Raw genomic sequence first — 25,415 nt, forward strand, 5'->3', positions numbered from 1 at the left:
TGAAAAAAAAGAGAAGAAAAGTTACATTAATTACATAACGGATAAATTATAGCAATGAATACCGATTATATTATAAAAAACTGAAAATCACCATATTGTAAATGAAAACTATCATCTGATCCGGAAGCCGATCCGCATTATGTTTGTTTTACCAAAGCAAGGTCTCATGCTATGGTTATCCGTGATATGCGGTGCTGGTTTCCAGATGCTCTACTTCTCATTATACAGTATATTTAAGAGAGAGGAAAGTGAAAACGAGACAAATGGAAGAAATTAAGTAAACTGTTTATTATTTCAAAAGTAATCTGCATTACTGTTCATACATTTATTCCACTGTGAGACGAGACGGTCAGCACCTTTATGGGAAAATGCCTACAGAACCCAGGCGTGCACCTCTTCGTCCAAAGCAAATCGACGGGCAGGAATGTACTTCTTCGGTGCTTCAAAAATATGGAAATCGCATGGGTAGAAACCGGGACAATATGGAGAATATGTAAGAGCTTCCCAGAGAAACTTCTGCAGCCCAGTCGAAACAACCTTGGCAACATGTGGGTGAGTATTACCTTGTAACAGAATGATGCCTCGAATACGCTGCAGAAGTTACTCTAGAAAGTCCTTAAACATCCTTCACATAGTCCCGATCTCTCCCCATGCCATTTCCCTATTTTGGAGCCCTGAAGAAAGACAGTCGTGGTTTCGGACGAAGAGGTACACTCCTAAGTACAATCATGGGTTCCATGAAGGCATTACCAGTCTTGTCTGACAGTGGGATCAAAATGTTAACAATTATGGCTATTACTTTTGAAATGATAAGCAGTTTAGATACTTTTTTGAGCTTTCTGGTTTTAATGTGACTGCCCCTTACGATCAGTTCCTGTTTCGTAGAACTCGGTCGCCGCTGACGGATCCACAACCGCATCCATCCTTGCACTTCCTCGTCGATTGGAACCGACATCCACGCATGTCTTTCTTCAGGTTGCCAAAGATGCGAAAATTACACGGTGAAAAAACGAGGCTGTACGGAGGATGTTGCAGTGTTTTTCAACCAATTGACAGAAAGGCTATAATGACCCCGCACGAAACTCCGTTGGATTCGCTCGTCGGATCTTTCTGAGGCCTTTGTAATCCCTTCACTACACTTAGGACCTTACATGCCTTGCTACCTATACTTTTTCAATGGGATAATGACAGTCTGGAAGGCGAGTGCCATGCAGCGACCTCGGCCGCAGGCGCAGGGTCCCACGTACGCTCTTCCTTCGGCAATTTCGAGAAAGTTGCTATTACGCGTGGGTTCCGCTGCAGCTGTCGTCGCACTGCAATCTCTTCCGCTATAGAAAACACACTGTATGGGAGGCAGGGAGCGGGCAGCGCCTGTGGAGAAAGTGAAGATCCACATTACACCTGACCCACTAAGACGAATCACCCGTCCCGCGGCGAGGAAAGGCCTGCGACGGAGGAGAGTCGCCGCGCTCGGATGGCTCAGCTGGAAAGGCACTTGTCCGCGACAGAGGGCGCTATGGGAAACGAACCCTCTGCCAGACACTTTATTGTGAATTGCAGAGTAATCACGTAGATGTAGATGAATGCTTGCGTATCGTAACTTTCTTGGAGTCCAAACAATTCGTATTTAGGAACAGCACCGTTTCTCTCGAGCATCTACATCTACATCTACGTACATACTCCGCAATCCACCATACGGTGCGTGGTGGAGGGTACCTCGTACCACAACTAGCATCTTCTCTCCCTGTTCCACTCCCAAACAGAACGAGGGAAAAATGACTGCCTATATGTCTCTGTACGAGCCCTAATCTCTCTTATCTTTGTGGTCTTTCCGCGAAATGTAAGTTGGCGGCAAAAAATTGCAGTCAGCCTCAAATGCTGGTTCTCTAAATTTCCTCAGTAGCGATTCACGAAAAGAACGCCTCCTTTCCTCTAGAGACTCCCACCCGAGTTCCTGAAGTATTTCCGTAACACTCGCGTGATGATCAAACCTACCAGTAACAAATCTAGCAGCCCGCCTATGAATTGCTTCTATGTCCTCCCTCAATCCGACCTGATAGGGATCCCAAACGCTCGAGCAGTACTCAAGAATAGGTCGTATTAGTGTTTTATAAGCGGTCTCCTTTACAGATGAACCACATCTTCCCAAAGTTCTACCAATGAACCGAAGACGACTATCCGCCTTCCCCACAACTGCCATTACATGCTTCTCCCACTTCATATCGCTCTGCAGTGTTACGCCCAAATATTTAATCGACGTGACTGTGTCAAGCGCTACACTACTAATGGAGTATTCAAACATTACAGGATTCTTTTTTCTATTCATCTGCATTAATTTACATTTATCTATATTTAGAGTTAGCTGCCATTCTTTACACCAATCGCCGGCTGGTGTGGCCGATCGGTTATAGGCGCTTCAGTCTGGAACCGTGCGCCCGCTACGGTAGCAGGTTCGAATCCTGCCTCGGGCATGGATGTGTGTGATGTCCTTAGGTTAGTTAGGTTTAATTAGTTCTAAGTTCTAGGGGACAGATGACCTCAGATGTTAAGTCCCATAGTGCTCAGAGCCATTTGAACCATTTTACACCAATCACAAATCCTGTCCAAGTGATCTTGTATCCTCCTACAGTCACTCAACGACGACACCTTCCCGTACATCACAGCATCATCAGTAAACAGCCGCACATTTCTATCCACTCTATCCAAAAGATCATTTATGTAGATAGAAAACAACAGCGGACCTACCACACTTCCCTGGGGCACTCCAGATGATACCCTCACATCCGATGAACACTCACCATTGTGGAAACCCAGATTGTATTAGATCTAAGAGGCTGTACCATGCAGAACTAGCTGCGCGATTTGAGGCACCATGTCACGGAGCGAGCGGCCCCTCTCGCCGGTGGTTCGAGTCCTCCCTCGGGCATGGGAGTGTGTGTTGTTCTTAGCATAAGTTAGTTTAAGTAGTATGTAAGTCTAGGGACCGATGACCTCAGCAGTTTGGTTCCTTAGGAAGTCACACACATTTGAACATTTTTTTTAAGCAGAACTGAGGTTGGCGCAGAGTTCTTTGATTCCGAACAAGCCGATATATTGCTCATTCTGTATCAATCCTTACATAAAAAGATCACTCCGTTACAATCGAAACCACCTCAGATGCAAAGGATATATTCTTGTATGCGTTGGTGCAGGGATTAGCAGTTGACCCTTACCGCATACTAGTGTAACGTACTACTCATAAATAAACGATAAGGTTCGTTATTGTATGATTATACGATTGCTTAACAGTCACTGCAAGCAGTCGTATCAGTCAGATATCTGGGAGTAGGTGAACAGAGCGATTTAACTTGGAACGATTTACACAAAACTAATAGCTGGGAAGGCATGTGCCAGACTGAGAACGGAGATTGTGTACAAACCGATCGATGGACCGATACTTCAATATTTCTCGTCGGTCTTGGACCCGTACCAGATAGGACTGACAGAGGAAACAGAAAAGAACCAAAGAGGAGCAGCGCGTTTCGTTTAGAAATCGTGAAAGCGAACGGAGATGCTCTGCCAGCTCCAGTGGCAGGCATTACAAGAGAATCAGTGTGTGGTTTGCTTTTACAATTCCGAGAGTTTCCTTTCCTAGAAGAGTCAACCAGAATATTGATTCCTCCTGCCGGCCGGTGTGGCCGAGCGGTTCTAGGCGCTTCAGTCTAGAACCGAGCGACTGCTGCGGTCGCAGGTTCGAATCCTGCCTCGGGCATGGATGTGTGTGATGTTCTTAGGTTAGTTAGGTTTAAGTAGTTCTAAGTTCTGGGGGACTGATGACCTGAGATGTTAAGTCCCATAGTACTCAGAGCCATTTGAACCATTTGATTCCTTCTATGTATACCTCGCAAGAAGACACTGAAGGTAAAATTAGAGAGATTCGAGCTCACATCGCAGCTTAGCAACAATTGTTCTTCCCGCTTAACGTTCGCGACTGGACCACGGGTAAAGGAGGAAGTAGCAGTGATAAAAAAAGTACCATCCGCCACATACCATAAGGTGGCTTGCGGAGTACAGATGCAGATGTATTCCAACGGCCGGTTTCGGGAATTCATCCCGTTCTCAGGAACGACGTAAAAGTGTAAAAGCGTCAATAAACAGTTTTCTCAAAAGTCCTGAACGGTGTTATCATGCACGTAATCTGAAGTCCTCGTTTCACAAAGCAAAGTGACGTGGTTAATCAGTAGTCCTAACCATCGTTACGTATACAAATTCAAGTTCACCCTATCACTGCACGTAGTGCTAGTGTGAGGGTGAATGTACTCAGAAGCTGTAGCCTACCACCGCCTTTGATGTGTTATTCCCGAATTATTATTTTGCCGAACACAAAACTTTCTTGATAGAATGCGAGCTACTGCGTTCAGGTATGCGAGCACGGTAACGTCATGAATCCACGGGACGGAAGTGTGCCAGTCGCATATGAAAGGCGTTTGGCGAAAGCGTCTACTGGCTGCTGCCTTTTTGGATTACACTGGTACGAACCAGTATCGAAAGTGCCAGCGCACAGTCCTCATACGGGCATACAGACCTCAACAATTTTTTCACCGCTATTTTTGAATTGTGTGTGACAAAATCCAGAATTTTTCCCCAGCTTTGTACACTTACTGCGTGTTACATCATCCGTTATTAATAAGTTCAGCCCGTTCTAAAGGGCTTGCCTCATTTCCCCGTTGAGTACTACTGAGTGATAATTCCGAAGTGACAGAATTGTTACCGACAATTCAACTACTATAAACATATGACTAAAGTGAATCAAATATATTCTGTTGCGTTCCTTTTGACTTATCGAGCTAGGCAATTTACCGATATTGCACCTGCCGATATAAAGCGATTTGGTATTGAAATCTTAAAAAAAAATTGTTGAACAATTTTCTTATCGTTATATATTTTTATTCTAAATTCTGACTTTTGGCTAGTAGCCTTACCGACGTCTCAACTATCTCGAACGATTTCATCACATTTGCAATATACAAAGTGTTTCATTATTCCTATTGCAGGTTTCTAGGGGTTGTAGAGGGGAGTTAGTAGATATAGCATTGATAAGGAATCCATGTCCGGAAAGGTACCGTTTTGATGTAAAATAACTTTGAAAATCTGATCACTTTCAAATCGTTCAATTTACGGCAGCCGCCAAACACACAGCGTAGACAAAGGGCTCTATGCTCTACGAGAGCCATAGCACGAACAATGTTTCTAGTACTTGTCATCGGGTTCTTTCCTACGTGACGAAGGACGTTCTCTTCACAGTCGAGAGTGCGGCGCGTCCGTGGTGCACTACACTGAGTCCTCCTAGTTGCGAACGTATCAGTCTACTTTCTTCAATTGGAAGTTTGTATGAGCACAACGTATATCAACGAACACAAGGCAGAAATGCTAGTTATCTATGGGGACTCTAACTTTTCAGAACAGTAATGACAGGCGTGCATTTTCCTTATGTTTCCATTTCTTTACTCTCTGCTTCAGAAAGTGGACGAGTCTTGTTACCCGAGAATCTGCACTGTGTCCTAGTACAGAAGAGTAAAATTAAATTGTGTTGCATTTTTATAAATGTCTTGTTTACGTGAATGATACACTGTGATACGTTTTTGAGCAAGTCTTGAGGAGATGAAGTGGATCACCGAATAAAAAATATATGGTGCTACTTGAAAAACACGTATCGCTGTACATATTTTCGTAACGAACAAAGATACAGGAACAACAGTCATGCTGGCTGAAGTCCCCTTGGTAGCTAAACAACATTTACTTGATACATTATTTAATTTTGCTGAAGGGCAAAAAGTTATTTGCGGTGGTAAAGCAAATTGGTCACCATGAATCCAAGTTGTAGCGGGTATAAGTGCGGATATTTTTATGTGTGCACCTTACAACGTACACGCATGAGTGTGTTTGTTGCTTTTCTCTGCCTCGAACAGTCCTCCCACAAACACATCACGAACTTGTACGACCTGGTGTATTCGTACAGTGTAACGGCTGTAAGTGCAGATATTGCTGTTGGTGACACAAAACGGTGTACTGAACAAGGTAACCTCATTAGTTACGTCACTTGCAGACTAGTTCAAATCAAATGGCTCTGAGCGCTATGGGATTTAACGTCTGAGGTTCAAAATGGTTCAAATGGCTCTGAGCACTATGGGACTCAACTGCTGTGGTCATAAGTCCCCTAGAACTTAGAACTACTTAAACCTAACTAACCTAAGGACAGCACACAACACCCAGCCATCACGAGGTAGAGAAAATCCCTGACCCCGCCGGGAATCGAACCCGGGAACCCGGGCGTGGGAAGCGAGAACGCTACCGCACGACCACGAGATGCGGGCTAACGTCTGAGGTCATCAGTCCCTTAGAACTTAGAACTACTTAAACCTAACCTAAGGACATCACACACAGCCATGCCCGAAGCAGGATTCGAACCTGCGACCGTAGCTGTCGCGCGGTTCCAGACTGAAGCGCCTAGAACCGCTCGGCCACACCGGCCGGCTGCAGACTAGTAATTACAGCTATTACAAGTCGTATGTTTTTAGGTTGGGTAGTACCTCCAACTACATGTGTCAAGAGCAAGCTATTAATGTTTATTTCCTCTGGGCAGCAGTTACGTTTTGAAGTGTGGGCGTTTGGATGTAAAAGGTTAGTCTATTCAGAAGGCGTAGTCCACATAGAAGTACATTGACGACTATGCAGGAAACACCAGGTCGTAAAATTCGTGATTTGTTTGTGGGAAGACTGTTCGACGCAGAGAGAAGCAACAAACACACTCATGTGTGTACATATTAAGGTACACACATACAAATATCTGCACTTATACCCGTTACAAACTTGTATGAATCGTGATCAATTTACTTCACCACTGCAAATAACTTTCTGCCCTTAAGCAAAATTAAATAATGTATCAAGTAAATGTTGATTACCTACCAAGGGGACGTTAACCAGCATAATTATATATATATATATATATATATATATATATATATATATATAATTTTGACTGTATGCACTGGTACCCCATACATCTACATCTACATCCATACTCCGCAAGCCACCTGACGGTGTGTGGCGGAGGGTACCTTGAGTACCTCTATCGGTTCTCCCTTCTATTCGTATTGTTCTATTCGTATTGTTCGTGGAAAGAAGGATTGTCGGTATGCTTTTGTGTGGGCTCTAATCTCTCTGATTTTATCCTCATGGTCTCTTCGCGAGATATACGTAGGAGGGAACAATATACTGCTTGACTCTTCGGTGAAGGTATGTTCTCGGAACTTTAACAAAAGCCCGTACCGAGCTAGTGAACGTCTCTCCTGCAGAGTCTTCCACTGGAGTGTACCTATCATCTCTGTAACGCTTTCGGAATTACTAAATGATCCTGTAACGAAGCGCGCTGCTCTCCGTAGGATCTTCTCTATCTCTTCTACCAACGCTATCCGGTACGGATCCCACACTGCTGAGCAGCATTCAAGCAGTGGGCGAACAAGCGTACTGTAACCTGCTTCCTTTGTTTTCGGATCGCATTTTCTTAGGATTCTTCCAATGAATTTCAGTCTGGCATCTGCTTTACCGACGATCAACTTTATATGATCATTCCATTTTAAATCACTCCTAATGCGTACTCCCAGATATTATGGAATTAACTGCTTCCAGTTGCTGACCTGCTATTTTGTAGCTAAATGATAAGGGATCTATCTTTCTATGTATTCGCAGCACATTACAGTTGTATACATTGAGATTCAATTGCCATTCCCTGCACCATGCGTCAATTCGCTGCAGATCCTCCTGCATTTCAGTACAATTTTCCATTGTTACAACCTCTCGATACGCCACAGCATCATCTGCAAAAAGCCTCAGCGAACTTCCGATGTCATCCACAAGGTCATTTATGTATATTGTGAATAGCAACGGTCCTATGACACTCCCCTGCGGCACACCTGAAATCACTCTTACTTCGGAAGACTTCTCTCCATTGAGAATAACATGCTGCTTTCTGTTATCTAGGAACTCTTCAATCCAATCACACAATTGGTCTGATAGTCCATGTGATCTTACTGTGTTCAATAAACGACTGTGGGGAACTGTATCGAACGCCTTGCGGAAGTCAAGAAACACGGCATCTACCTGTGAACCCGTGTCTATGGCCCTCTGAGTCTTGTACTTCTGATGAAAAATTTTGAGGCGTGGCACGATAGAACTTTATTTTATACAAGTACAAACGTTGTATTCATACCTTTAAAATGCTCAGAAAAGCGTTAGAATAAAGTTTTACAAAGTCTAAATTTAAACCTCGCCTCGCGCCTCGGAAGGTCTCAGTATCGGGACCTCTTTCTTTAAAAATCAAGCAATGTACATATAACTTTTTTACATATTGTCCAAGAAGGCGGAGACCAGTATTTCTACAAAGATTTCTTGAATATTGTCGAGTATAGAGCATAATGGAGATACAAGGCAACCAAATGAACAAGAGAGTGTGAAAATTGAGATAAAGTGAAGTATTATGTCGCCTTGGAAGTCGGTAAGCCCGTAAGGACTCAGGCGTCTCGCAGTAGTTAAGATGTTTTGTATTCTCCCTTCATTCTCCATGTACGTTTTCATTATGACATGTGAGTATTGTGCATGCGCTTCATGTAGGGCAGGATGAAATCCAGTGCCGGCGCATACACTCTTAATACGAAGTGAAAGAACCTCGTCAAATGTCTTGTAAAAAGGGCCATAGCTCACTCGTCTCGCGCCAAGGAGGCCGCCGTAATTAATGAGCGGATCATCACCAACAATGCCACAGGTCCGCACTCAGCGATATACTTCAGAGACTTTGGAATTTCACCCAGGACGCTTGTGCATTGTCTGTCGATCAGGAACTTTTCGTCACCCTTTGCTGGTCAAATACATGGCGAGCGCCACAGTACTAACGCGCATTACCCATCTCGGCTACAGTGTTGGTGAAAATTAAGGGAGAGGATATGGACATCTGCATTTTCGTCGTGTCGCATACCGTGGAACAAAATTCTGTACATTTTTCATCAACCCTGTCTGCAGCGGGCGTACGCTGTTGTGGTAAAATGTAAACACGAACATTAAGGGCTCAGATCTCATTTCTCCTCTTGACCTCAACTCAAAGCGCCATTTTGCGCTACGAATAGCAATATACGAGTAGGACGATCTTTTGACAAACAAATTAATATAAATGTCCACAGGCTAATTTATGTTCTGTGGCGCACCCGAAAGTTCTATTTTGTTTATGATCATCTTCGTTCATTGAGCGCAACTGGTACGCTACGGTTGACTGGCAGCATGCTGTGACCATAAACTGAAAAAAAAAGAACTTTCGACAGGGGTCATCTTTCTACTAAGTATTTCATGTTCTTTCTGAACGATAATTCCACACTCTCTGTGGAAGGAGACACTACTATCTCGTACTTTACATTCTGCGATCACGTCGTACACTTATAACTTCTAGAACTCACGAGCCTTTTCTACTCGATTACAAAAATGTTAAGAGCGAAAATTACTGTGTTCCTTTATTTTAACATGAAAATTTATCAGAAGCGTTCGAAGTGACGTCCGTTGGCAATAATTCTTGGCGGTTTAGTGAAAAAATAAACTGAGAAATTGTTTTTAAGAGTCGTCCAGTCACTGCATGCGCAGTCCTGTCTCGTTGTATATGAGCATGTCGGACACTAAACTGCTCCAAAGGTGTGAAGGACTGCCTCTGCTGATGCTGTGTAATTCTGCAGTACTTCGCCAGTGCTAAGCCGAAGTTAAATGATAGTCAAGTTGAGTATGTTGCCTCTGAGTAGGCTGTTACAAGCAACCGGCTTCTCTGGAGATTGTTTGCAGATAGACGCCGAGTGTCTCCTTAATACACAGAACATAAGCGCAATGGAGAAATTGTGAGCTCTCCTCGCGGACGACGTGACTGGGATCGCTAAGATGGCAGCCATATTTGTCTTTTCTTCCATTCTGCCTGATCAAACGCCAGAGTTCTTGTAAATTCAGTTTCATAATGGATGTAACTGATCCAGAGCAGCAACTGCCGGAAGTCGACACCTCTACATGTAATTGTGATACTGAAAACTGATTATTGAGTATCTTTGAGTACATATACGTAGAAATGGAAACAGTGATTTAAATGAGGGAAAAGAGATAAGTATCCCTACAACAGTATAGGACGATTTGTTGACAAGTAATATAATAAAAGGCGGTAGGATTTCTACGACAATGGAAATCCCAAACTCCGCCAGGGGCTGTACAGCAGCTTGTGGAGTATATATGTAGATCCACAGTAAGCTCACAGAAGAGATGATTCGAACTAGGGAAAATATTGAAAGAGGCACGTCGAATCAACGGTACGCAATTGTGTGTCGATTAGCCAGAAATCACAGTTTCTTGCCATAGCAGTTGGTCTCTTTCGCGTCGTTTGCATCGTGTACAATTGGAACTTCAACAGTGTCTGGTTTTTCGATTCTTTGTGGGATGCCGTTGGGTTGGTTACCTAAAGAACGACCAAGTGAGACGGCGCGGTGATAAGGCAATAGACTCGTATTAGGAAGGGCGCCGGTTCAAATCTCCGTCCGGCCGTCCAGATTTAGGTTTTCTATTATTCCCCTAAATCGGTTAAGGCGAATGCCGGGACGGGTCCTTTGAAAGGTTACGAAAAACTTCCTTCCAAATCCATCCCCAAACAGAGCTTGCGCTCCGTCTCTAATGACCACGTCCTCGACGTGACGTTAAACCCTAACCTTCTTGTTTCTAAACAGTGACTAGGCTTCAGCAACTAACTCAACCTTTAAACAAGGATGATCGCAGAAACCGGATCGATATGCATTCGGGAGTAGCGAGCGTCAAATCTCCGTCCGGTCATCTAGTTGTACGTATTCTATGTCTTCCGTAGATCGAAATACACGAATGCTGAGATAGTCCTCCTAAAAAGACATGGATTGCCTTTCCCTTCGTTGTCCTATCCACGCTTTTGCTTCGCCCTTAATGACCTCGTCGTCAACGTGACATTGAAGGGTAATCTTCTGAATTAGAAACTTAGCCTGCGGACGCCCTAGCCATCGTGCAAACCAGAGGATCGTTGTAGAACGTTGCATGACCTGAACGCACAATTTCCTTGTGATCAACGCCATTTAATGTGATTTTTGGCTCTTCTAGTTTTCTCTCATAGAATTAACGAAGATGCACTGACACTTCCGTAAAATTCTGAAACCATTCGTTATTTTCTTCCTACGGCTACAGTAGATTGTATATTCCAACATCTTTATGCAGCATAGACGTCTTACTGGCTTCAGTCGAGATGTTATCATGCAACGTTGAGTTGCAAGCTTTACAAACCATGAAACGGCGCACGTGTTTACCCTAGTTCGAAGAGGAGGGAAGTAGGAAATTGTTCGTGACATCCCATATACTTTGTGTTATTATCCTCGGTCGCTGTACCCTGTTTCACCTCAGTATGGCAGTTTCTGTTCGTTGTTCGGATGTTTTGTGTTTATTCTAGGTCATACGTACTAACCCGCTGCCGTGCTAGGCGGTGCAGTGGGTAGCACGTTGAAATTGCGTTAGGGAAGAGCCGTTTTCAAAGCCCCGTCCAGAACTTCTAATGTATGTTCTTCACCATTTTTGTAAATCGCTCAGGAGAAAGTTGGGAAAGTTTTTTTGAAAAGCGCACAGCCGATTTCCTGCTCCATCCTCATCCTTTCGTAGTTTGTGGCTCAGTTTTTAATGACCTCATCGAGGACGGAACATTAAAAGGGAAATTAACGTGCTTGCTAGCTACCTTTTCTTCCTTCCTTCTCTTCTAATGACCTTGGTGGCAATAGTATCATATTGGTACATAAGTTCGTAGTGTTTATGTTTTGCATGTCGATATTCCGGTTGCTATGGGTTTATTTATCGATTGTCATTTTTATTCACAGTTCACTGTTGTTATTTGCATTTACATATTGTCATTTTGTCATTGGGATAGTGTGAGTGTAACTGTGAACGCTAGAAAATAGAGTGCCAAGTGATGAAATCGGAACATTTCCGATATATTCTTATGTTTGAGTCCAGTAGACAGCAACGGAGGCAGCCAGAAAAAATTGCACCGTGTATGGTGATAATGTTACTGGACATAGCACAGCAAGAAAACGGTGTTCTCGGTTTAAGGAGAATCGTTTTGACATTAGTGACTCTCCACGCTCTGTAAGGCCTTCGGGCTTTGGTGAAGATCGCTTAAACGCATTAATCCACAATGATTCACGTCATTGTGCTCGAGAACTGTCAAATGTGATGAACTGTGATCATTCCACAGTCGTGCGACAACCCAAAATCACAAAAATCAGCTGGTGGCCGTATGTGCATCTCTACTTGCTCATCATCAACTATCTCGTTAACAACACCGACCATTCCTATCTTGTATTGCTACTGGTGACAAGAAATGGTGTCATTATGCTAACATGAGGGAAAGAAAGGAATAGCTGAGTACAAAAAAAAAAGCAGCTCCCCGTACAAAGACCTACGCGCACCCACAAAAAATAATGTTATTCATTTGGTGGAACAGCAACAGTGTGGGTGGTGTACTATGAATTGCTTCCTCGAGGTGTATCCATCGCAGCTGACATTTATTGTCGACAACTGAGACGTCTTGCAGATGATCAGGAAGACTGCGTGAAATGATGCTACTTCACAATAACGCCCACCCGCATTCTCCTATACCGACAAAAAACACTATACAGGAGTTGGGTTGGGAAGTCATTCCTCACCCACCTTATTCAGCTGACCTTGCGCTCTCAGATTTTCACGTTTCCCTTTCCGGACGAAAATGCGCTCCGACCATGGCTCGACGAGTTCTTCGCCTCAAAACCACGTGATTTCTACAGTCGCGGAATCAAAAACCTACCTTAGCATAATGTTGTAAATACTGAAGGTGAATATATTACTGATGACTAAAGTCTCTGTTATGTGTATTTGTTGTATTTATTAAACTTACGAAAAAAAGCTACGAACTTATGCACCAACCTAATACATTAGTATACACGAGAAATGACTTCGCTGTCTTGTTCTCTGTGCATCTGTAACTCGTCACCTTTGCGGTGTGAGTGTATGTCGCTTAGGGGCCAGAGATAATCTTTATTTCAGTGCTCTGACGTATCTGAACCTCTTTGGAATATCATGCAAGTGTCTTTCTGTTTTAAACATCTTCGCAAAAGCGCGAGTGATGATGTTTCTACTGATAGACAACCTACCGGCTGTGGGGGGCAAGTAGGACGAAATAACAGCAAAGTGAAAGAAGATGATGACGATGATGGATATGAAAAGAAAACCGTTGTTCTTGAACATTCTTTGTCACATTAATTCATCATTTAAATTTCTGACACAGTTGCGTGCAATTTATAATGGTGACTAGTTTCGAAAGTAGCCTTTAATTTTCAAAATCCAGACCTGTACTTAAAGTCCTTATCAGAGCAAAATCCACTGATTATCATAGTGATTCCTGCAAGCAGTTGAACTGCTGCAGAAATAATGTCCAGAATGCAGTTTTTTATTTACCAGTGTTTTAAGAACGAACGTGAAGGTAAGTAGCAATTTGCGGGAGCTCTCATTAGCTGCCGCAACATTAGACCAGCTGTTCAGACCCAGAAGGCACCATTTCTTGCATGAGTTCCTGTTCTTATAACGGGAGCACAATGCTCGTCTACGTGGCAGAAAAGAAATCAACACCTTTTCACTGAATCTTAGATTCGGCTTCTTGCGCAGTCTGTCCACTCATCAGATGTGTTCCCCTTACAACGATTCAGAAGACTCTACTCCGTGTACCTTTGGGTTTTAGTTGTTTGCATGTTATATTTCTGAAGTGAGGTTGGGAAATAAGTCCGCAGGTGTCCAGGGACTGTGGGAAATCACTTATGAACCTCATCAAAATTGGCCGTTGCAGCAAACCAACGACCGTCAATTCGCCGCGCGGAACTATTAAGAGTTGATGCAAATGCTTATATTGCAGGCTAGTTCTCTTCGCTTTGCGTTATGCGAGCAGATATTTGAAGAACACCTGAAAGTATATATATATATATATATATATATATATATATATATATATAGGTTTGTGATCACAGGAAATGTTTTCGCGTCTGATGATAGAACTATATCCTACCGATGGATATAATTCTAGAGGCAACCGCAACGACTGTACATTCAACACGTGTGTATAAAATATAATCGACGTTTCTAGAGGGAACCGTCAGATTATATTATCACACTGTTTGAGGTAACATTACGCGATTTAACGGTCGTGGCACAAGTTTCCTTGAGAGGAAAGCGTTACGTTCACGGTTTGCTGCATCACTGTAAATAAACGAGGCCTGAAATTAGGCATGAGTGGCAAAAGACGCATTCGTGGCATCCAGGCAGTATGCTTTCTTTGGCGGAAGAGACTGCGTGACGGAACTAAGGCAGCGGAACCAGCTTGTAATTATAGCCTCCTCCATATGCATCGCATATTTTACTTGCTCAGTTGATTTTTTTCACTTTTTGCCCTTATTCTTTTCTATTCCGCTAATTCAAACTGACGGACGTGTCTCACCCATGAATTTACACTTCAGTCCCGCCCGATGGCTGAGGATGAATCCTGTCGCTTATATGGTGACCCAGGATAATGTAATTTAGCAGCGATGGGATGGTGCAGCTTCTTTACGCATTTGCAGTTAACTTAAGTGTCGTGTGCGTCCTGCAATCATACGGATGCACATGATCGGACAGTAGATTCTTGTATCATTCACCGATGAGAGACTGTGGCAAATGTGTCAGAGGACCCCATTCGTTCCATGTGAGCAACCTCCACACAAGAATATCTCTTCTACCTGCCAGAACGGTGCTCCTTTACCAATCAGAATCCTTCATGTGATTCTCTACGTGCAGGAATTCTGCCACTGGAGAATACCAACAGGCTCACCAGTCCAGGTGGCCTTTTCTCACGCTTCATATGTCTAATAGTAGTGTTCTTCTACATCTAAATAGATACTCCGCAAGCTACCGTATGGTGCGTGGCGGAGGGTACCCTGTACCACTACTTGTCATTCCCCCCCTGTTCCACTCGTAGATAGAGCGAGGGAAAAACGACTGTCTGCACGCCTCCGTATGATTCCTAATTTCTCTTACCTTACCTTCGTGGTCCTTACGCGAAATGTATGTTGGAGGCAACAGAATGGTTGTGCAGTCACCTTCAGATGACGGTTCTCTAAATTTTCTTAATAGTGTTTCCCGAAGAGTTCCCAAAGCATCTCCGTAACACTTACGTTTTGTTCGAACCTACCGGTAGTAAATCTAGCGGCCCTGCTCTGAACTGCTTCGATTTATGCCTTCAATCCGACTTGGAACGGATCAGAAACACTCGAGCAGCACTCAAGAATTGGTCGCACGAGCGTCCTATATGCGGTCTCCTTTACAGGTGAACTACTCTTTCCTAAAATTCTCCCAGTAAACCGAAGTCGACCATTTGCCTTCTCTACCATTGTCTTCACATACTCGTTGCACCTCATATCGCTTTGCAACGTTACGCCCAGATATTTAAACGACTTTACTGTGTCAAGCTGGACATTAGTAATACTGTATCCGAACACTGCAGATTTGTTCTTCCTACTCGTCCCCACTAACTTACATTTTTCCACATTCATCACACCAACTGGAAATTTTGTATAAGTCGTCTTATATCTTCCTACAGTCACTCGACTTCGACACCTTACCGTACACCACGGCGTCATCAGCAATCAGCCGCAGACTGGTGTCCATCCTGTCCGTCAAATCATTTATGTATATAGAGAGCAACAGCGGTCCTATCACACTTCCCTGGGGCACTCCTAACGATACCATTGTCTCTGATGTACACTCTTCGTCGAACACAACGTACTAGGTTCTGTTATTTAAGAAGTTTTCGAGCCACCCACATATCTATGAACTTATTCCATATGCTCGTACCTTCGCCTGCAATGGGGCACCTTGTCTTGCTCCCGTTTTAATCTCTGCCGTGTGACGTGCAGTGACAAAAAATATCGGACGTGCCAGTGGCTTTTCTACCCCATAGTGGGAGAATGGTTTTGTATGGTATGGGCGGAAACCGGATGTTACTGTACGTCATTGAGATGGCAGGCTCTTGTCCGTCTGTCCGTTTCTGCCGGCCGAGGTGGCCGAGCGGTTCTAGGCGCTACTGTCTGGAACCGCGCGACCGCTACGGTCGCAGGTTCGAATCCTGCCTCGGGCATGGATGTGTGTGGTGTCCTTAGGTTAGTTAGGTTTAAGTAGTTCTAAGTTTTAGGGGACTGATGACCTCAGAAGTAAAGTCCCATAGTGCTCAGAACCATTTGAACCATTTTTTGTCCGTTTCTACAGTCCGAGGTAGTCGGCAACGATGCTTGTCATCAGCAGGCTGATGCCCGGGGCAGGTGACTCTGGCAGAGACGATTTTCTCCGAGTCAAGATACTCATGCCACTCCATTGGCACGGTATCATGGTGTGAAAAAACCAATGCCTACACGACCTCGGAGATGTGCATGTCCAATTCGTCGGGCACGGGCACCCACGACTTCGCTGATGTCGTGCGTCTTGCTCATCCTGCGCCGAAAGTTACGCCGATGGCCCCGATGGCCAGTACGTCAGGCGACATCTAATTTACGTGCGTGGGACGCGGAGTTATTCCACTCACTGTCTCGGAACGTGAACACTCTCTCTCTCTCTCTCTCTCTCTCTCTCTCTCTCTCCCTCCCTCCCTCCCTCCCTCCCTCCCTCCCTCCCTCCCTCTCTCCCTCCTCTCCCCTCCCCTCCCCCCTCCCAACAAATCAGTTATCTCTTAATTCAACAGCTCGTGATTTCGTTCGAGAATAGTCGAAAAATTCTTGCAAACGGACGTTTCTCAACAGTTTATTAGCAGCCAGTTATTCGTTCTTTGTGTGCAGTAAGTTGTAGGAAATTACCCGACAGCAGACTTAATCAAGTGGCAAGTGTCACGAAATGAAGGAAAAAGTAAGGGGCGAGCAAAAATTTCCCGTTTGAGGGCGTATATGCACTGTAGCGCGGCCACGATGCAGGTATATAATCACCGACATGTAGGCAAACGAGATGTGCGGTAAATATAGAAACGTGACCTATGGTGGTGTTAGTGCCAGATGCGTCCAAACAGGGACAACGTGCTGTTATTCTGCCAAAGGACAAACACCGGTAGATAGCAATCGGAGAATGAAGAATGTGTATGGGCAGCAGGTCTGCCGAAAACCACCGTTGTAAAACGGACTGCTGCTGCTTCATAGACGCAAGTCCCCAAACAGCAAAGGTCGTAAAGCAGAAGTTACGCCAGTTCAAATGGGAGACACTCGAGCACCCGCCCTACAGCCCTGATCTCTCCCTATGCGATTGTCACGCCTTCGGCCCCCTAAAAAGGCCGTGAAGGGTCGACAGTTGCTGTGGGAGGAGGATGTGCAGCAGGCAGTTTCGGACTTCTCCATGCTGCAGGACGCGGTGTTTAACCAAACGGTTATCTTCGCCCTGGTGCGTTGGTAGGATGATTGCTTCAATACTCAAGACAATTTTGCCTCAGTGGCATGGCGATTCTGGACCGTACGGCCTTCGAGTGGAAACTTTTTAATCGTCCCTCATAGTTTTCACTTTAGAGGCGGAGTAGTGAACGTGTTATAGCTTCTAATAGAGACCAGAAAAGCTGCTTAATGTGTGATTCTATGCTCAGGACAATGCGTGAACCGAGGGGAAAGGACGAGAGAAACAAGCTTTGGCCTCTTACGTTCCATCGAAGTTAGAAACGGAGCACATGGAGGTAGGAAATCGACCGTGCTATTTTTGGAAAGCACCATTTATTCATCTTAATGGCTTTAGGACAACCATGACAAACCAGAATGAAGATTTTCAGACGGAGATTTGAATACGACTCTACTGCCTTTACGTTGCTTCAGGTCGCTCGGTCACAAGATACACTCATGTTCAGCAAAAAACAGAACATCTTGAACGACTAGAGATAGGACGTTCGTATTCACAGGACATGTACATTAGCATGTTCTGCAGAAGTGATTAGCATTTCAGTCACCTCGGTTCGGCACGTGTCCGGTTGCCTAGTAGGCACACGGTCCGCCATGGGCCCTGAAACTTGTTCCATGCGTGATGGCATCGACGTGTATAAGGCGCGAATGGCGTCCTGTGATATAGCCATCCATGCTGCGTGGTTGTTGCCACTGAGTCACAGCGCTGCACACGTCTTTTCACCATATTCCACACGTTTTCGATTGGCGATCTTGCTGATGTGGCGGGCCAGGTCAAAACACTGTCATCCTGTGACACCAAGAAGGCATGTATTCGTGCAACATCATGTGGTCGTGCATTGTCTTGCTGAAAAATGGCGTACGGGGTGTTGTGCAGAAAGGGTATGGCTACAGGTCGCAGGATGTCATTCACGTAGATCACATTGCTCACAGTGTCCTGAACACACACCAACCGTGGTATGCAGTTGTATCCCATAGCACCCCACGCCATAAGACCTTGAGTTAGGCACTGTGTGTCTTGTGCGAATGCAGTCACTGTGATGCCACTCCCCCTGTCTGTGGCGAACCAAAATGTGACCGTCATTTTCAAACAAACAGAACCTTAATTCGTCCGAAAACATTATCTGATGCCATTTCTGTCCCCAGAGACGTAGTTCCGCACTCCATTGCCGTGTAGCATGTTTCTGCACATTCGTCACAGGCAGGCGGAGAAGTGGATCACGCGCACGTAACTCATGCCATAATAAACAGCGACGGACTGTTACCCGTGGTAGTGTACGATGTATTGCGCTGTTCCACTGTTGCAGCCGAGCAGCCATGGAGGGCCCAGATCTGTCCTGCAATGCAATTAGGATGAGGTGTCGATCTTCTTGGGGGTTGTTCTGGGCGGTACGACCTGACCCATCTCGTGGAACCATTCTGCACACACCCTTTGCACTGCCTAAACACTTCGTCCAGCATGAGGAGCAATTTCCTGCATGGATGCATCACACTCTCTAATGCCAATAATATGCCCCCGTTCAGACTCACTGATTTGACGGTACGTCTGCGAGGCATCCTGCACGTCTGCTCAAGTCACACTGATTCATTATCTTCGATCTATACCGACAACAAGAGCCGCAGGCACATTTTGCTGGTAGGAGATGTTGCGCCGCGATATCGATGTTGACCTTGAACCTGTTGGCCGACATGTTTCAAATGCTAATTGTTTCTGCAGAACATACTAATGTACATGTCTCGTGAATATGAACTTCCTAACTCTAGTCGTTCAAAATGTTCTGTTTTTTTTCTGAACTTGCTTGTAATATGGACCACACCTTTTCACCTTTTCTCTCTAAGATGAGGGAAAAACTTACTGATAAGCTTTTGGAAGAAGGTGAGAACCTTTTGGATGCTCGTATGAAGAGGAAATTTGTTATACTGGTCTCGAACTGCGGCAGATCGCCGCGCTTCAAACTTGACAAGGTACTCCTTTTTTATGGAATTGTTTGCAAATATCTCTCTACGACGACTTTTTTGTGCTATCTTCAGGTATTATCAACGATACTAAATTAGATCAGTACATGAGATTGTTAGAGTTAGCGAGCGCTAGCTGATGCCTTTATCACCTTATCTTTCGGAATATATTTGAGTCGTTTTCACCCTGACAAGTAAAACTAAGGTATGCGTGACAACAAGGAAATGCGATTTAATTTCATTGATGCTAGAGGTTATTACTTCACTATTCGATGTGTGCATTAGTACAGAACACAAAGACAGGGTAGTACTTTGACTCTGTTGAGTGGAGGAAACTGTCCCACACACTCTCTTCACACAGTACACAATACAGGTTTAATTTAATTCTCAGTTAAAATGTCCAAGTCAGAGAAGATGGTACTGTCTTCCACTCACTGTTGATGTAGTCCTAAGAGAATATGATCGTGAAATCTCAGAGTACAGGATATGTGTGCAGAAGAAACAAAAATGGTTCAAATGGCTCTGAGCACTATGGGACTTAACATCTGAGGTCATCAGTCCCCTAGAACTTTGAACTACTTAAACCTAACTAACCTAAGAACATCACACACATCCATGTCCGAGGCAGGATTCGAACCTGCGACCGTAGCGGTCGCGCGGTTCCAGACTGAAGCGCCTAGAACCGCTCGGCCAGACAGCCGGCGCAGAAGAAACAGCCAGCTAGATGTCATTGCCCCACAAGGAGGGTAGGTGGGGTAAAGCCACGCAATTTTCAGTTATTCTAATATTGTGGTCATTGAAGGGTGCATTTTCAAGCTATTACAATCTGAAGTTCTAGATTGGGTTGTTACCTATGACTCACCAAATTTCAGCTCTCTCACTTTATTAATTGCAGAGAAATATATAATTTAGCAAAAAAAAAAAAAAAAAAGGGAAAAGAAAAGAAATTCCCCATTTTCTGACAAATGCGCCATTTTTCATTTTGGGGACCAACTAGAAAATTATTTACAAGCGAAAATGAAGTTTAAATGTAGTAGCGTCCACGAGAAATTCGTTGATTCTACTTTTCAAATCCTACATTACAGAATGTTCAAGTACAACATCAGAAATGGTACACGTAAGTAGTAAGAAACAGTCTTTCATCGGACAATAAGTTCCTATGAAACAAACCTGCCACCTGGTGGTCAACACGTGGCTCGAGGGCAGTCAATTCAAAAACTAGGTTCGGGTTTCTAGCCCATGTGGGGCTTTACCTCCACCTACCCTACGTCTCGAGTAGTTTGTATTACGTCGTCTGTGGTTGACTGTACCCCAAAATGTTATAAAATTATGGGCACCATACTGTAGCAAATTATCATACACCTATAAGGCTGTGGACGTACCCAACGTTAGCATTAGTCGGAAATGAATATTAGAGGAAATCCAATGGATAAATAAAATAAAGGTAGGATTAATCAAGCTAATAACTCTAGTTCTGTCGATTTACGGTCTTGAATTTGAACTATTCAAGACGTTTGTTCATTGAAGGTCTAATTCAAGCTGGCTTGCAACCCACTGACCTGTCAGAGTAGAGGCACACACACATCTGTCAGTAAATTGCTAAAACAAAAAAAAACAAAAAAAAGTCTACCGCTCTGCAGCTTATTGCAGGTTACGCTAGTGACTGAGCTGCGCACGTTACCGGAGCTTTGCGTGCTCAGTATGTCAGAATGCAGTCCAGTACTTTCAAATAATATAGCAAATTATCAGTATTCACGTAGTACTTTTAATTCCTCAGTTAACGGCCGAGATGTCGAAATCTTGCACTAACAGCTGACAAAGGGGCTGAAAGGTTCTTGTCTGATTACGCCGAAATGGAATGAAATAAGTTGCGCATCGGCTATCTAAGTGTTACGCCAGTAACGGCGAATGCCACTCTACGAAGGTATCTTCACCTGAGTCCCATTTTCCAAACAAACCAGAGAAAGCTGTAGCGCGGCATTCTTTGTGTGGATAACAGAATCTGTGACATGTGCCTACACGGGCAGCCTTTTAACTCTTAAGTGAAGTCAAGTCTGTGGTACACCTTCTGAAACTAACTGAACTGTAGTTCTGCAACGTCATAACTTATTTTACATCCCATCCGATTTTCTGCATTTCTAGAAATGATTACGTGGTTTGGATTAGCATTCCCATTGAGATTCGTGACTCGAGGAACTGGTATATTTATATTTTGCGTCAAACAGCATTTCCCCGCAGACAACAGATAAGTATTTAATAGGAAGTTTTTGCAATTTAGTTAACCATTAACCCACAGAAATGATAACATTTTTAAAGATTGTTGCTGCACATAGGTGAATGCTTGCCTTGGACGTTAATTTTTTATCTTTTTACCGGTTCAGTATAATGGAGCCCTGAAGCAGCTGTTCTGCAACAAGGCCACCATCGGCCTCGTATTTGTTCCCCTTCTTTGCTTCCGTTGTTAGCAGTGTCTTATTATTTATTCAAATAATAACATCTTTTAGAAGATGTAATTATTGAGGCTGACTTGCCTATCGACTAAGCCGATACTCATAGGACATTTAATCAGGTTTTTGTACGATTCTATAAGATTTTCCCAACGGAAGTCGCCAGTGTTGATAGAAGTAGGGCCGCGCGGGATTAGCCGAGCGGTCTGAGGCGCTGCAGTTATGGACTGTGCGGCTGGTCCCGGCGGAGGTTAGAGTCCTCTCCCGGGCATGGTGTGTGTGTTTGTCCTTAGGATAATTTAGGTTAAGTAGTTGTGTAAGCTTAGGGACTGATGACCTTAGCAGTTAAGTCCCATAAGATTTCACACACATTTGAACATTTGATAGAAGTAGGATCTTAAATGTAACAGAAGCCGACTATTCAAGAACGTTTCCGTTCGCCATAATAGCATCAGTCTGCTAATGAAACGTAGACAGCATTTCATAATCGAGGACAAGAACGGCAGCAAAAGTTATCAAATTTGAGTATCTAAGGCAGCCAAAGGCATGAAAACTAACATTTAGCGTGCAGCCAGCCACATTGAGGTATATCGTGGAGTCGTAAGAACGCAGCCGCACTGCAAAAATTAGGTCACACAGATATTACAATTACCCGGACGAGGTACAGCAGTGGTTGAGACACACGATTCATATTCCTGGGGAGCTGGGTTCAAATCGGCATCCGGCCATCCCGATTTAAATCAGCCGAAGATTCCTAAAATAACTTCAGGTGAAGTACGGGATTGTTACCACAACAAGACCTCTATCGATTTTGTTCTCCTTCGTTGTCCAACTGAGCTAATGTTCCGTCTGACGGCGTTCATGTCGACTTAACTTTTGACTCATATATTCGTTATTACTGTATTTATAGAAAAGTAATTTCCTTACATTAAGTAAATCTTCATCATATAATCACTGTAATCATCATCATCATCATAAAATCAGCCATTTCATATCCACTGCTGAATAAGGTTCTCTTCCAGGCTTCTTCACACGCTGTGTTTTTCTCCCATACGAATCTACGCTACCCGTACGTATTTTCTAAGGTCATCTACCCAGCTTCCTTCCTTATTCGATATTATTAACTATATCTTGAAATTAAGCAGAGTACTTCTTTGTTCCATCTACCGTCCTTGCCTACATGCCCCGTTCGCAGCCATTTCATGTTAATTACAGCCATAGTCATCATTTTTAGTTTCCAAGTTATTTATATAGCTGTCCATCCAATCGTCGTCTTCACTTGCACTTACGACAATAACTCAGCAAAACGTTCTATGAGTTCCCTATTAATCTGTTCAATTTTCTGTTCTGTGTGTTAACTATACATAATTTTAGACTCATTATATTTGATTTTTAAATCTACTTCTAATCTTTGTCTCTTAAGAGCTTCAATTAGTTAATTAAGATTTTCTGCGCTATAGGCAAACAGTGCCATGCTCATCTGCAACATGTCTTGTATCTCAAGGGTTGTTATTCCAAACTGAAACAAAAGCTTTCTTGAAACCGGTCAATCCCCGGCAAAGTGATAATTCAAACTAATTCCTCAGCTCTACAATTTCGTTCACATGTTTTAAGTGACACATTGAGCTACATCCATCTCTAAAACTAACTTATTCCTTTGCTGAACTAAAATACATACCAACTTATAACAATATTTGACCATTCATATATTTTCATTCTGCAATGTTCTTCAACTTTTTATCAGTTATTTGTCATTTCCGGAGCAGATACGCCGCTAAAACCATGCTCTATGTTTCAATAGAATTTGTAAAATTTCACATAATTAATACAGGAAACGCGTGCGGATTAAACCTGAAACTGGTAAGAGCAACATATGCTTCAGTTAAGTAATTAGAAGTTAAAACGTGGTTCAATGCTGGCTGTAAGCTTTTGTAAAATATTGAGATTTATTTGTACATCATGACTGGCCCTTTTTGATCGCAGGGGCAATCTTCAAGTGAGATATTTGGCAGGGTCGATGCATGCTGGAAACACATAGTGTTTCCTGACTCCCGGAACCGTTACAGACTCCCGGAACCGTTACACCTACTGTGTTTGGCTACTTCTTGATATCACTTGACAACTAGCCACGTGTTATGCCGATAAATTTTAACATTTAACAAAAGCATACTATCACGGCGGGAACATGGTTTACACTTGGAAAAAGTTCATAATGGCTATAGAACCTAAAATAAAGAAGTTGGTGTAATTAATTTCTCAGCTACAGATGGACTAGTTTGTATTTCATTGATTGGTCCACTATACCCATTTCACTATGAAGTACACTACACAGTGATTCACGAATCCAGTGTTGCTCATAATGAGTTCACATTGTTTCATGAGTGCAGATTATGGGTGATCTTACAAGAACCTTGTGCATGGATAAGTATGTGAGGGAGGCGGGAGTGCACTATTGAAGCCACAGTAACTTCTCGATGTGCTTAGGGGACTAGTATTACGACAAGAAGAAATATCTGTGTTAAAAGTTTTGTAATCTAAAGCGACATTCACATTTTGTTGGAAAGTATTGGGAACTAATTCGCATATAGGGAAAAAGTAATGCTTTAACGTTCTATCGACGCCCAGGTCATAAGAGACGAAGAAACAGCTCGGACAGAGGAAAGATGAAAGAAATCGGCTTTGTCCTTTTCAGAGGAACCATTGCCTTAAGCAATTGATGGAAACCACATAAAGCTATATCAAGATGAGCGAATGATGTCTGACTACCTCTCCTCCCACATACGAGGCTATCGTGTTATCTGCACCACCTCACTCATTCGTTCAGACACATCATTTGTCATGAAATACACAGCATATTCATTTCGGAGAACTGGGAAAGCGGAAATACGCGTTGCACTGAGGGCTTACAGGTGTAAAAAAAATTGAAATGATCGTGTGGCATTGTTGGCTTGAAGGCCTCGTCGCGGGAAGTTCGGCCGCCGGGTTTGCAAGTCTTATTTCAAGTGACACCACATGGGGCGACTTGCGCGTCGGTGATGATGAGGGCAACACCCAGTCCACGAGCGGAGAAAATCTCCAACACGGCCGGGAATCGAACCCGGGCCCGCTGCATCATAGGCAAACACATATCCACTCAGCTATGCAGACAGGTGTGATGGCACTTGAGGCGCGCAACGTGCGTCTGGAGGGATGTGGTTCCAGCACAGCTGGTCAGGATGACAAAGCGTTTCTGCTTCCGCATTCCGCAAGCAACCGGTTTGTAACGCCGACTCTTTTAAAGGCTCTGTCTTCACGGGAGCAGACACTTTCTAAGGCGTTAATGATTCTGTAACAGTTCTTGACCTGTCCTGGGTTTTTGTTCTCTCGCACGTGGTTACTCCCGTCAGCTGTCAGCTGAGCTGCACCAGACCTGAATTCTTGATTGCCACTCTACGAGCCACCGTCGGACTAACACAGTGAGGACCAGTGGCCCAGTTTA

This window comes from Schistocerca americana, unplaced genomic scaffold (genome assembly GCF_021461395.2).
Source record: "Schistocerca americana isolate TAMUIC-IGC-003095 unplaced genomic scaffold, iqSchAmer2.1 HiC_scaffold_15, whole genome shotgun sequence".
NCBI lineage: Eukaryota > Metazoa > Arthropoda > Insecta > Orthoptera > Acrididae > Schistocerca > Schistocerca americana.